The sequence below is a fragment of the Orussus abietinus genome, unplaced genomic scaffold (genome assembly GCF_000612105.2).
Source record: "Orussus abietinus isolate OABI.00-Male unplaced genomic scaffold, Oabi_2.0 scaffold140, whole genome shotgun sequence".
Taxonomy (NCBI): Eukaryota; Metazoa; Arthropoda; class Insecta; order Hymenoptera; family Orussidae; genus Orussus; species Orussus abietinus.
The window spans coordinates 39,029-48,691 of NW_019394301.1; the positions used below are offsets into that span (position 1 = coordinate 39,029).

General features: G+C 37.8%; 1 non-coding gene across 1 annotated transcript; it reads right to left on the minus strand.

Moving 5' to 3' along the window:
- Window positions 1-3,884: 3,884 nt before the first annotated feature.
- On the minus strand, window positions 3,885-3,956 carry Trnap-ugg. Its single transcript has one exon. It is a non-coding gene; the product is annotated as a tRNA-Pro (tRNA).
- Window positions 3,957-9,663: the final 5,707 nt, after the last annotated feature.

Here is a 9,663-nt window from a genome sequence, read left to right on the forward strand (position 1 = left end):
GGAATTCCACTAGGATGCATTCTGTTGACTTGAAGAGGAACGCGTGATTTCTCTTTTTTTATTTTTGTAATAAAGTACATGTTATATTAAACACTGGAACGACCAAACCCGTAAAAATGACGGATTTCAGGTGAACCACCAAGGATGAAAGTCCCCTAGCAGATCTAGTATTAACGACCGTAATTTAATACTTGCTATATGCTACCAGGAAACATTGCTTTTCTCGCGCTAAAAATGCAGACAAATTTCGTTATTACGTTCTTAGTAATTATTTTGTTATTCAGTATATAATAGAAGAATTCCACTTGAATGAATTCCATTAACCTGAAGAGCACTTTTTTTTTTAAATAATAAAATACGAGTCATGTTTAATGAAGGTAATTGAAAATCTATACCCACTACATGCTATCAGGAAATTTGGTTTTTCCTCGCGCTGAAAATGGAGAGAAGTTTCATACACCGATTCGTTAATTATTTTTGGGGTGCATTAATCACATTTTCGAATTCAGTTTATGTCAAATTTGGTGGCAGCGTACAATTCATATAGTCGAATGTTAATATTATTCATCATTTAGTCACTAAGCGTGAATTAAAAGAGTGCAGCAAAACGAAACCCATGCCTCGTTGCGACATCAGTGGTTATTTTTTTATGGTAATCGCGTTATATTCAACCAATCGCGTAGGGATAATATTTGAAAAGCCGAATGTGAAATCCACCTGCATAAATATTTTCAAGCAGCTTAAGATGTACGCAATGCTGCATAATGCATCTAACCGCTACCTAATGGATCGACCTACAAGTGATCGGGTCTAAGCCAAACATTTATCGTGTCCTAAGCTGTTATTGTTTACGCAACTAATTTAGAGAGATATTAATAACTCCTTGAGCACGTTTCTACGATTAAACTCTTTAACGTTATATTTCAATTCAGGCAAATAATTCATTGATGAGGTTGGACTTTATACTCAAAGTAAGTTATATCATTGTTTATTAATACTCAAGCAGTACAGTTTATTTGTCTGGACTTTTTGTAGAAATAACCATTTCTGTGGTTTTAATATCAAATGTTATGACAATCGTAGAGCTGATTTAAATTACTTATAAGTACCGAAACCTCCTGACCTAATTTCATCAGCTAATTCGCAGAACTAACGTTGGATCTATATTCTGTTTATTTGAGGTTAAATGAACCTTTTAGCGAATATAATGCGGAACAATAACCACATTCCATCCCACCTGATAAAATATCTTTATCATTCAATTACACGAACGTTACATTTAATAATTTTTCGTTAAAATTGTTATACAAATAATGCGTCCGGCCTGTCACGATAAAATGTCTGCAATTCATACACGTGAATACAAAAATTCTTATAATAACATAAATTGATATTCAAATATATTTTATTGTATTAACGAAAGAAAATATAATACGTTTTACTTCCATCGATACGGTTGTAAAACGTTTTTCTGCTGAACTTCTATTTCTCGTAAATTTTAATAAGTCCTTTTTTGCATCTTTTTTACAAGGCACGTACCTTCTGCGTAAAGAGACTCAACTTTACTTATATACGTAAAAAACCTTAAAATTGATTACAAATCGATCAAGGATCTTCCAACTGAAATAGTCGCGGGAATCTTTAAGACTATTACAGTAGCACCTAACTCCATTCCTAAAAGGGTTTTACTAAGTCATTACTCGGTCGTTACACGGCAGGTGGTATCTTCTACATTTGTTATGAGCCTCCTGCGTTTGATCTGCGTTATACCGTAAAGTGTGCGTATTAAACGCACCTGTGCCCATGTTTAAGCAACGTACAGTCTGGGGCTTTCAGGAAATTGCCTTACGACCGAAACTCCTGACCATGCGTGTCTCAATAACCGATAAATTGCTGGGTTTCGCATTTTTAACCACGAATTAATAACTTCGATTACTACCTTCCTGATGTTTCCGACGAGAAGGGTACGACCATGGCGGTTATTCGATTAGTTCACCGACACTTTGCGCGCGATCAATAGTTTTCATGATTTTGGGAGCTTCTTTCTCTGAATATGTTTATGTTCTAAAATTGATATTGTGGCGGTCATAGCATATATACATATATATCAGAAGTTGTTACTTCTACACGGGCCTTCGATAGCCCTCTACTCTTCTTGTTAATTTGCGAGGCTCCTGGGCCGGAAAAAGTATACACAACCTACTGTATCATTCGATGTAATACATATTGGATCGCCGCGGTGCCATCGAAACGGTTGATGGAAAAATTCAAGTGACCCAAGAGAAGTGAAATATTAAAAAATGCATATCTCTGTATTAAATGGGTCAATCGGTTTCGTTCATAGCTTAAAAACCGCAGAAAAATCGTCCACTCTCGATGGCCTTGTTAAAGTTGACTCTACTCATTTATGAGGTTCGAAAAACGACATTCATTGTCCAATTTGACACGCCAGGCTGAACATCGCAGATAATGATTATTATATTAAAGGTCTGAGTTTCGCGCCTCTATATATACATTTGGTTTAGCGCGAAACTCTACCAAGTTTCTTAATGGAATAAAACCTGTTCATTAATTCATTCGATAGCCCAGTGGTTATTGCTCACCCCTCGTACCGCGTAATCTCTCGAGTTCGAATCCTGCTCAGGAGAGAGATTTTTCGATGTTTAAGGTAGGATCTGCCTGATAGCCTACTGACGAGTCCACACAGTCAGACCCGGGATGAAACACAACAATAATGGGTAACACCCCTTACAGCCCTAACCCCAAAATCCGATAGTGGCCGCAATTCCCATATAGGTCATCATTTTCATGAAGATTTGAATAGTATATTGAATATTTTTGTCAAACAAGCGTTTTTCTGCGTATCGTGCTGGGCAGAAATAGAATAGAACGTGGTAGAACGTGAACTCCATTACTGCCTTGAGTGCAAATGATACATGATACATGATATACGAAAGTGATGATATGAAGCGGGTCAACATAAACAACGATACAATAGTGAACTGTTGATCCAAGCCGTGGCCCATCGCGAAGGTCTCTGGCATAAATTTAAATAAATTACGAGGTCGCATGTTGTTGGAAACCTGTTTAATTAGGCCACATTATTAGCGACCGGATCATAAATCGTACACTCGGTTCTCCGTGATCGCGTTGGCAGTAAAGCTCCCTCCTTAAGGGGGCTCAAATCTATTGCCAGGATAAAAATACCTATTTTCCTGTCAGATACAGTAAAAAATTAAATACAACATGTAAATTTAGTTTAAGCTTGTTATTAACCCCTTGCGCATCGATTTAATTATGAAACCGTTCTAGATGAATGAGTCTAGCTCGCCATTGTGGCGCAAGGGGTTAACCATACTTTTAGGTACGTATTATCATTGCACATACGAAACGGGTTTGAAACTATAAAGCCATTTGCTAAATATTGGCATTTTTCATGTTTTGTAAATTAATATTTTTTTTGCCAACTTTTCCATACTCTGATAAAACAACTTTTTGAAATTATTGAATGCTGTCGGAAATTGAGGAAATGCTCATTTCTGAGAAGGTCCTCACCATGATCCTTCTTTCGAAGGCGGAATACTCGAAACTGATCGGTCTGCCTGAAAATTTAGAACAAAAGAGGATGTGCATAAAAATCCAGTTCTTTGCAATGTATCAAAACTCCAACATTTTTGGGGTAAAATAATTAATATTTGTGTCAATATGTACTTAAAAGTATGGTTATTAACACGTTTCAATTGTATTGAAATGTGTTTCATTTGTTTCCTGTGCCTGTTTGAAAAATTATTTTTTTTAATGGCGTCGATAGATGTGGGTCCTTTTGAGGATTAATATTTTCCGCTGGAATGAATATGGTAAGGAAAAAAAAGAAAAAAGAGAACGGGCTCAGCCGGGATTTGAACCCGGGACCTCTCGCACCCAAAGCGAGAATCATACCCCTAGACCACTGAGCCGCTTCTGTTAGCGAATGTTAAGTAAGGATAGTCATTATAAAAAGAAGTCTTTTTTTTGTTACAATTAATTAACATTGAATATTTCATTGATTTATGACGTTATCATTGAATCACCCTGTAGTCAGTGACTGCCGCTCTACAGAGATCGATGAATATCAGTGCCGTAACTTTCAAACTTTATGTCGATCACTGACGACATATAATGAAATAAAATATCAATTTGCGGATAATGTTCGTTATTATTTACGGGTAATTCGTAATAATAATCTAGAAAGGGCTTGCCATGTCAGAAAGACGAAATGATACACTGCAAAGTGCTGAATGTAGTTACATGAGGAGAATCGTTTCATTGAAGTTGTTTAAAGAATGTTAAGAAATCGCAGGTATTTTGAGTATAATTAGGAATCGTGTATCAGTGTTGATTATATTGACAACAGAAATCATTTTGGAGTGGGGTCAAGAATTACCGAGACTACATTCTTGAATGGCCCCAAGTGCACAGTAGGAGTAATATTTCTTATTTCGATTCGATCGTTATCGATTAACGTTTTTTATTTTCATTCGGTATATATTTGAACATTAATTATAACATAAACTAGAGTAGAAATACTTTTACGGGAAACGAGAAGGTTAAATTTGGGTCACACTTTCGTGGTAAGCAGGGAATTTCATTCCTTCAGCGATAAGCATCATTTAGTTCGCCAACTGTGATAACTGGGATCGAAAGTTTCTACCGCACAAAATGTCGGTCAAAGATAAAGTAAATCTATGTCACTAAAAATCATAGGAATTTTCTATATTATAAATAGATGTGTACGTAAAACATCGGTTCCCAAAATTTGACTAATATATGTTAAGCCTTACTAAAATATATAACGCACTTTCAGCTGTGCTTACCAAATTCTTTTCATTCAAATGTTCCAATTTTCAATTACTCACGACTGAACGTAAAAATTTCAGAAATACACTTGCAAGATCAAACCTTCATTCCAAGATTAGTTAAAACAATAAAAAACAGAGATAATTTAATACGTCTTCAATAAAAAAATAAACACCCAAAGAATTTTACATTAAATACCATTCAACGTCAAGACATCCCTTTAAGCCGAGAAAGTTAATAACATTTAAACAGCATATACACATATCCTCGCTTCTGCATCCTTATTTGTCCTAACCATGTTGTAAAGTACATTAAACCCTTTATAAACCCAAGTTGTATCTCAAGACAAGAAAGAAACCGATATAACATGAAATTTCCATATAATAACATTCACACCCTATTTGTTTCTAAATCCACAATGTACATAAAAATGTTCATATAAATAAAAACATTTCCAAAATTATTACATTAACAAAGAAATGCCCTGGGTACAAAGAAGCGATACCCTAACGTGCTGCGTAAAGTTTTGCCTGAAATTAGATAAGTGTTAAAAAAATCTCTATACATGGTTGTGTGACTTCAAAGTCAGATGTCTTCGTAAAGGGTTAACGAGCCCGGATTGCTCGAGGCGTTCGTTGAAATTCCATATATGTAAAGTAGCATCGCTTGGGAGAGGCGGTAATCTCGCATTCGGGTTATTTTTCGCTCGTGGGGACGCAAGTTTCCGTAGGGTCGTTGAAATTTGGCCAGTGAGCGAGGCGCACGAAGCGAACTGCTTAATGGTCGGGTGTCATGCCGCGGAAATTCGACGGAGCACGTCGTAGATCCGTAAGGGTGGGAACATCGTTACTGCCCTGGCTTGTCGAAAACCATTTGCATGCGCCGCCCAGTGGCGTGGGTCGGCGGCCATTTTTCTTCCTGTCGACGCAGACCTGGAGGTATAGCGGCGTTCGAAGGGCGACGCCAATGGCGCCATCCAGGTGCTCTCGCATTGAAATTCGCCACGCGAACGCCGCGGGGATCCCCGTGGCGTAATATACTGCCTGGTGCCTACCGTGTACGCATACTTAGCTATGTTCACGGTGGCGTATGACACCAGTGAACGTTTGGTGAACACTCGTAACGCCGGTACTTTCCGAGATCGTCGGGTGACGAACGATGGAGGCGCTCGTCTCTTCGCGACAATGCGCTTATGCGATATAGCGCGTTTAAAAGGGGTTACACCACTTTGACGCACCCAAAAATGACGGTTTTTTAAAGAATTTTTTTTTAAAAGTTAAAACGTTTTTATCCAAATTAAAGTACAGTAAGGTATTATACTACTATTAAACTCGCTCACTGCGAAAATCGGTGATCGTGCGGTGGGCAGGTGTATAGGTGTAAACGCGTTTTTCTTAAAACTGCATTTTAAAAATCGGTGGGCACTCTAGCTCCGCCAATTTTCAATCAATCGTCTTGATTCTTTTTTTATTTTATTCGTGATATGTTTATCTAGCGAAATACGTATGGTTTTTTCAATGTATTGATATTCGCGTTTTTTATAATTTAGGGCAAAATACGTATCTTTCCTTTCAAATCGATGCCATTTTGTGAAAAATGCATATTTTTGAAAACGGCTACGTATTTAGCTAGCTTTTGGGCTACAGTTCATAATTGGGATACGTTCATAACGATACACGATACATGTTTGCGGCAACCAGTTTCAGAATTTCATTATTTTCGCCGGTACTCAGTATTTGAAACGGAAAAAATTTGCCGGTCGCCAATGTGTTAAGGCAGGGATCGATTTTAGTGAGCTTGGTTATGTTTTAGCGATTACGAAGAAACTGGGAATTAAGGAGGTTCACTACTTTGCAACTTTTCGTGACATCGGCTTTCAATGGGTATCTCGTGTGGTTTGTATATCTCTTAATTTAATAATTTAAATGATAACTTTTGCATTGAACGCGACCTATTGCGCCTGTTTTGAAAGTTCGTATTAAATAGATACGAAATGTAGGTTAATTCCCCAAGGCGGAGCAAGAAGTTGAGTTCCTTTTTCAAACAACGTATCACAGTATTTGCAAGGACTGCTTTCTCGAGTTGGTGCAATTTCGAGCATTTCAAAGTTTCCCTAACTTCCCTCCTAGGAGTAGATACTGTGCAGGAAACGATTAATCGGATTGAATTTCCTCGAAGCGGGTGCCGAGTAGTTCGGTAGAAATGAAAGATTATTAATTTATTCTATTCCTTTACTACATTCAATTGTAACTTTTTCCTATACGTATGTTATCGCGTAACCTCTTTCAATCAAAATGAACGATTACATTTTTGTTCCTCTAAAATTCGCATATTGCTTTTTTATTATCATTACGTATAATTATTAAATCGTATCACGCTACTTACAGGGGTTGTTGTTTCACGTGTAAAGACAATGTCAATCTGCTAATGGCTGTCTCCGTTTTTCCCGAAGGGTGGATATTTCGAGGTAGACGATTAATCGTTTGTCAAGTCCTGCTGAGGCGTGTGACAAACGACAGTACACCCGATGAAACCCTTAAAATGATGACTTCTTGAAAAACCATTTTTATTCTCACGTTAGAAAACCAATCTCATAAAAATGACTTGGTCGTAAGAAGGTATGATCCATGAAACAACCCTAATTTATAAGAAAACCCATATTTTCGACACTCCATCAGTGGAATCGGTTAGTGTGAGTCGGGGTGCAGAATTTGCAGTTTCCTAATTACCGGTGGTAAGTAGAAAATTACCAGCTGAAATTCCATTAGTAAGGATAATATCGACTTAACCGTCCGATTAATTTTGTTCCTCGTAAGGAAGACTCGGATATCGGTTTAAACAGTCAGCACTTTATATCAGCAGTTTTCCGGCACCACTGGCGTGAAATTTGCATTTAATCCCATTCGCTCGATTCGCATTGTCTCTAACTGTTATGCTTGCAGTTTGGCGAATCATCATTCGCAATTGAAAAGGTTCTGCCCACAAAAAAAGCGGAACGTAGTGGTGACGACCTCGTGTAGTCCATTCAGTCCTGGTGACAACAAATTGCCCCTTCGTTGGGACGAAGGGCTCTCTTGATATAAGAGGAGCTAGACAAAATGCCTCCGAAGCCTCGGCATAATACAAAGGACTGAAAAGAGTAAATCTGTTTCAATGCAAGGGCTTGCCACAATTCTCTACTGTAAAAGTGTAACGTAGCGGGTTGATTGAATGGTTAAAGGTGCTGTTCTCGGTTACCCGCAACGCGATCCTACGTACATATTGCTCACACTTGTACCTACAGTAGACATTTGCCGCTTTATTTCTTACGTCATTTTCTGATCATTCGAATGTATGAGTTATCTCGCAGTTGAGGATATATTGTTGTAAGAGATGAGGAGAGAGCTTATGGAAATAAATTTCATTTATTTAATATGGAAGTAAGGTTATCAGTCGATTCATTATACTTAGACTCTTGGTCAGTTGATTTTCGAGATACAACCATAAGACATCCAAGGAGAAATGCGTGTACAACATGTACAGTATATTATATTGGTTATGTTTTCTCTAAAATGTAACCGTAGTCAAGGAGAGAGTGAATATTTTTAGAAGAGCAGGGATTTGGAACGTTTAAGAGAGGGGGATACGTTAACAAGTTGCGGTTACTTGTTTATCGTCTTAATCACGATATTAGGTCATGTAATTTCAGATATATCGATATAAAAATAATTTAACATGGCGGTGTTGGGTGATTCGCGATTGTTAATACTGTATAAACATTTGCGTTTGGGTTGAAGCTCACATCACAGAACTGCCTATTGCTGTTGCGGGCCTTTACGATACAATATTTGAGGGCAATTTCATATTTATTTTCACTCGTTTGTTTCTATCGGTCTGAGTATTATCCTGCAGCATCGCATCCAAGAAGGATAATTTTATATTAAATGATAACAACTTGGAAATTAAACCCTGCGACTGAACAGTGTTTGTACACAACGGCTCTATGAAATATATTACGATACAGATTATTGCTCATTACACGATCACTTCTGGAAATTAAAAAGCGAGACATCAACTTATTAGTTTCCAATGTAATTGTCAATCTTCTGTGTTTCAGTGACATCATCGATTTCAGGTTTTGAAGCTAATGTTACTACGGACTGACAAATAATAATCAGAAATGAATTTCAACGTTTATCACTTGAAACTCCTCGAACAAACATTTCGTACGTAATCGTGAATGTCAGAATTTCTATATTACACTGTGCATCGATTTCAAATAAATGACACAAAGTGCAATCATCTTTTCGAATTTATACCACGTCTATGAATTTTCATCGCATAGTTCCCTTGTCTTGTCATTCTTCATCTCCACGCAGATTGCCAGAAATGACTCTTGTTCGACATTTTAATTTCCATCGATATTTTAATAAATTATCTCACAAGTAAATGGAGCGCATTTCTGAAAAATGTTTTGCGCAGAGAAGAGAATGGCACCTTGCGACTCGGTCGAAGAATTTTCATGTCACACCTAGAGCGAATACAATGAGAAAATCTCCGGAAATTCGCCCTTTGAAGGCTGATCCCTTTTAACCTCGGGTTAACGCGCTCGATAAGGATCGACATTTTTCGACGAAAAGGCGAGATTTTGGGACGTCGGGGCGCCCGATTGGCTGGAAGGTTCTAAAGAGGAAATGCGATTGGTCATTACCTGAAGAGTATCGACGCGGTCGCTGGACCTGGTCCATCGAAATGTACTTGTCGACCATCCTCGGGTCGGACCTCGTCGAGTCATCGCACTAATCCTTTTTTAACCCGCGTTTATCTGCGATCGCTGGTAGGATTAAC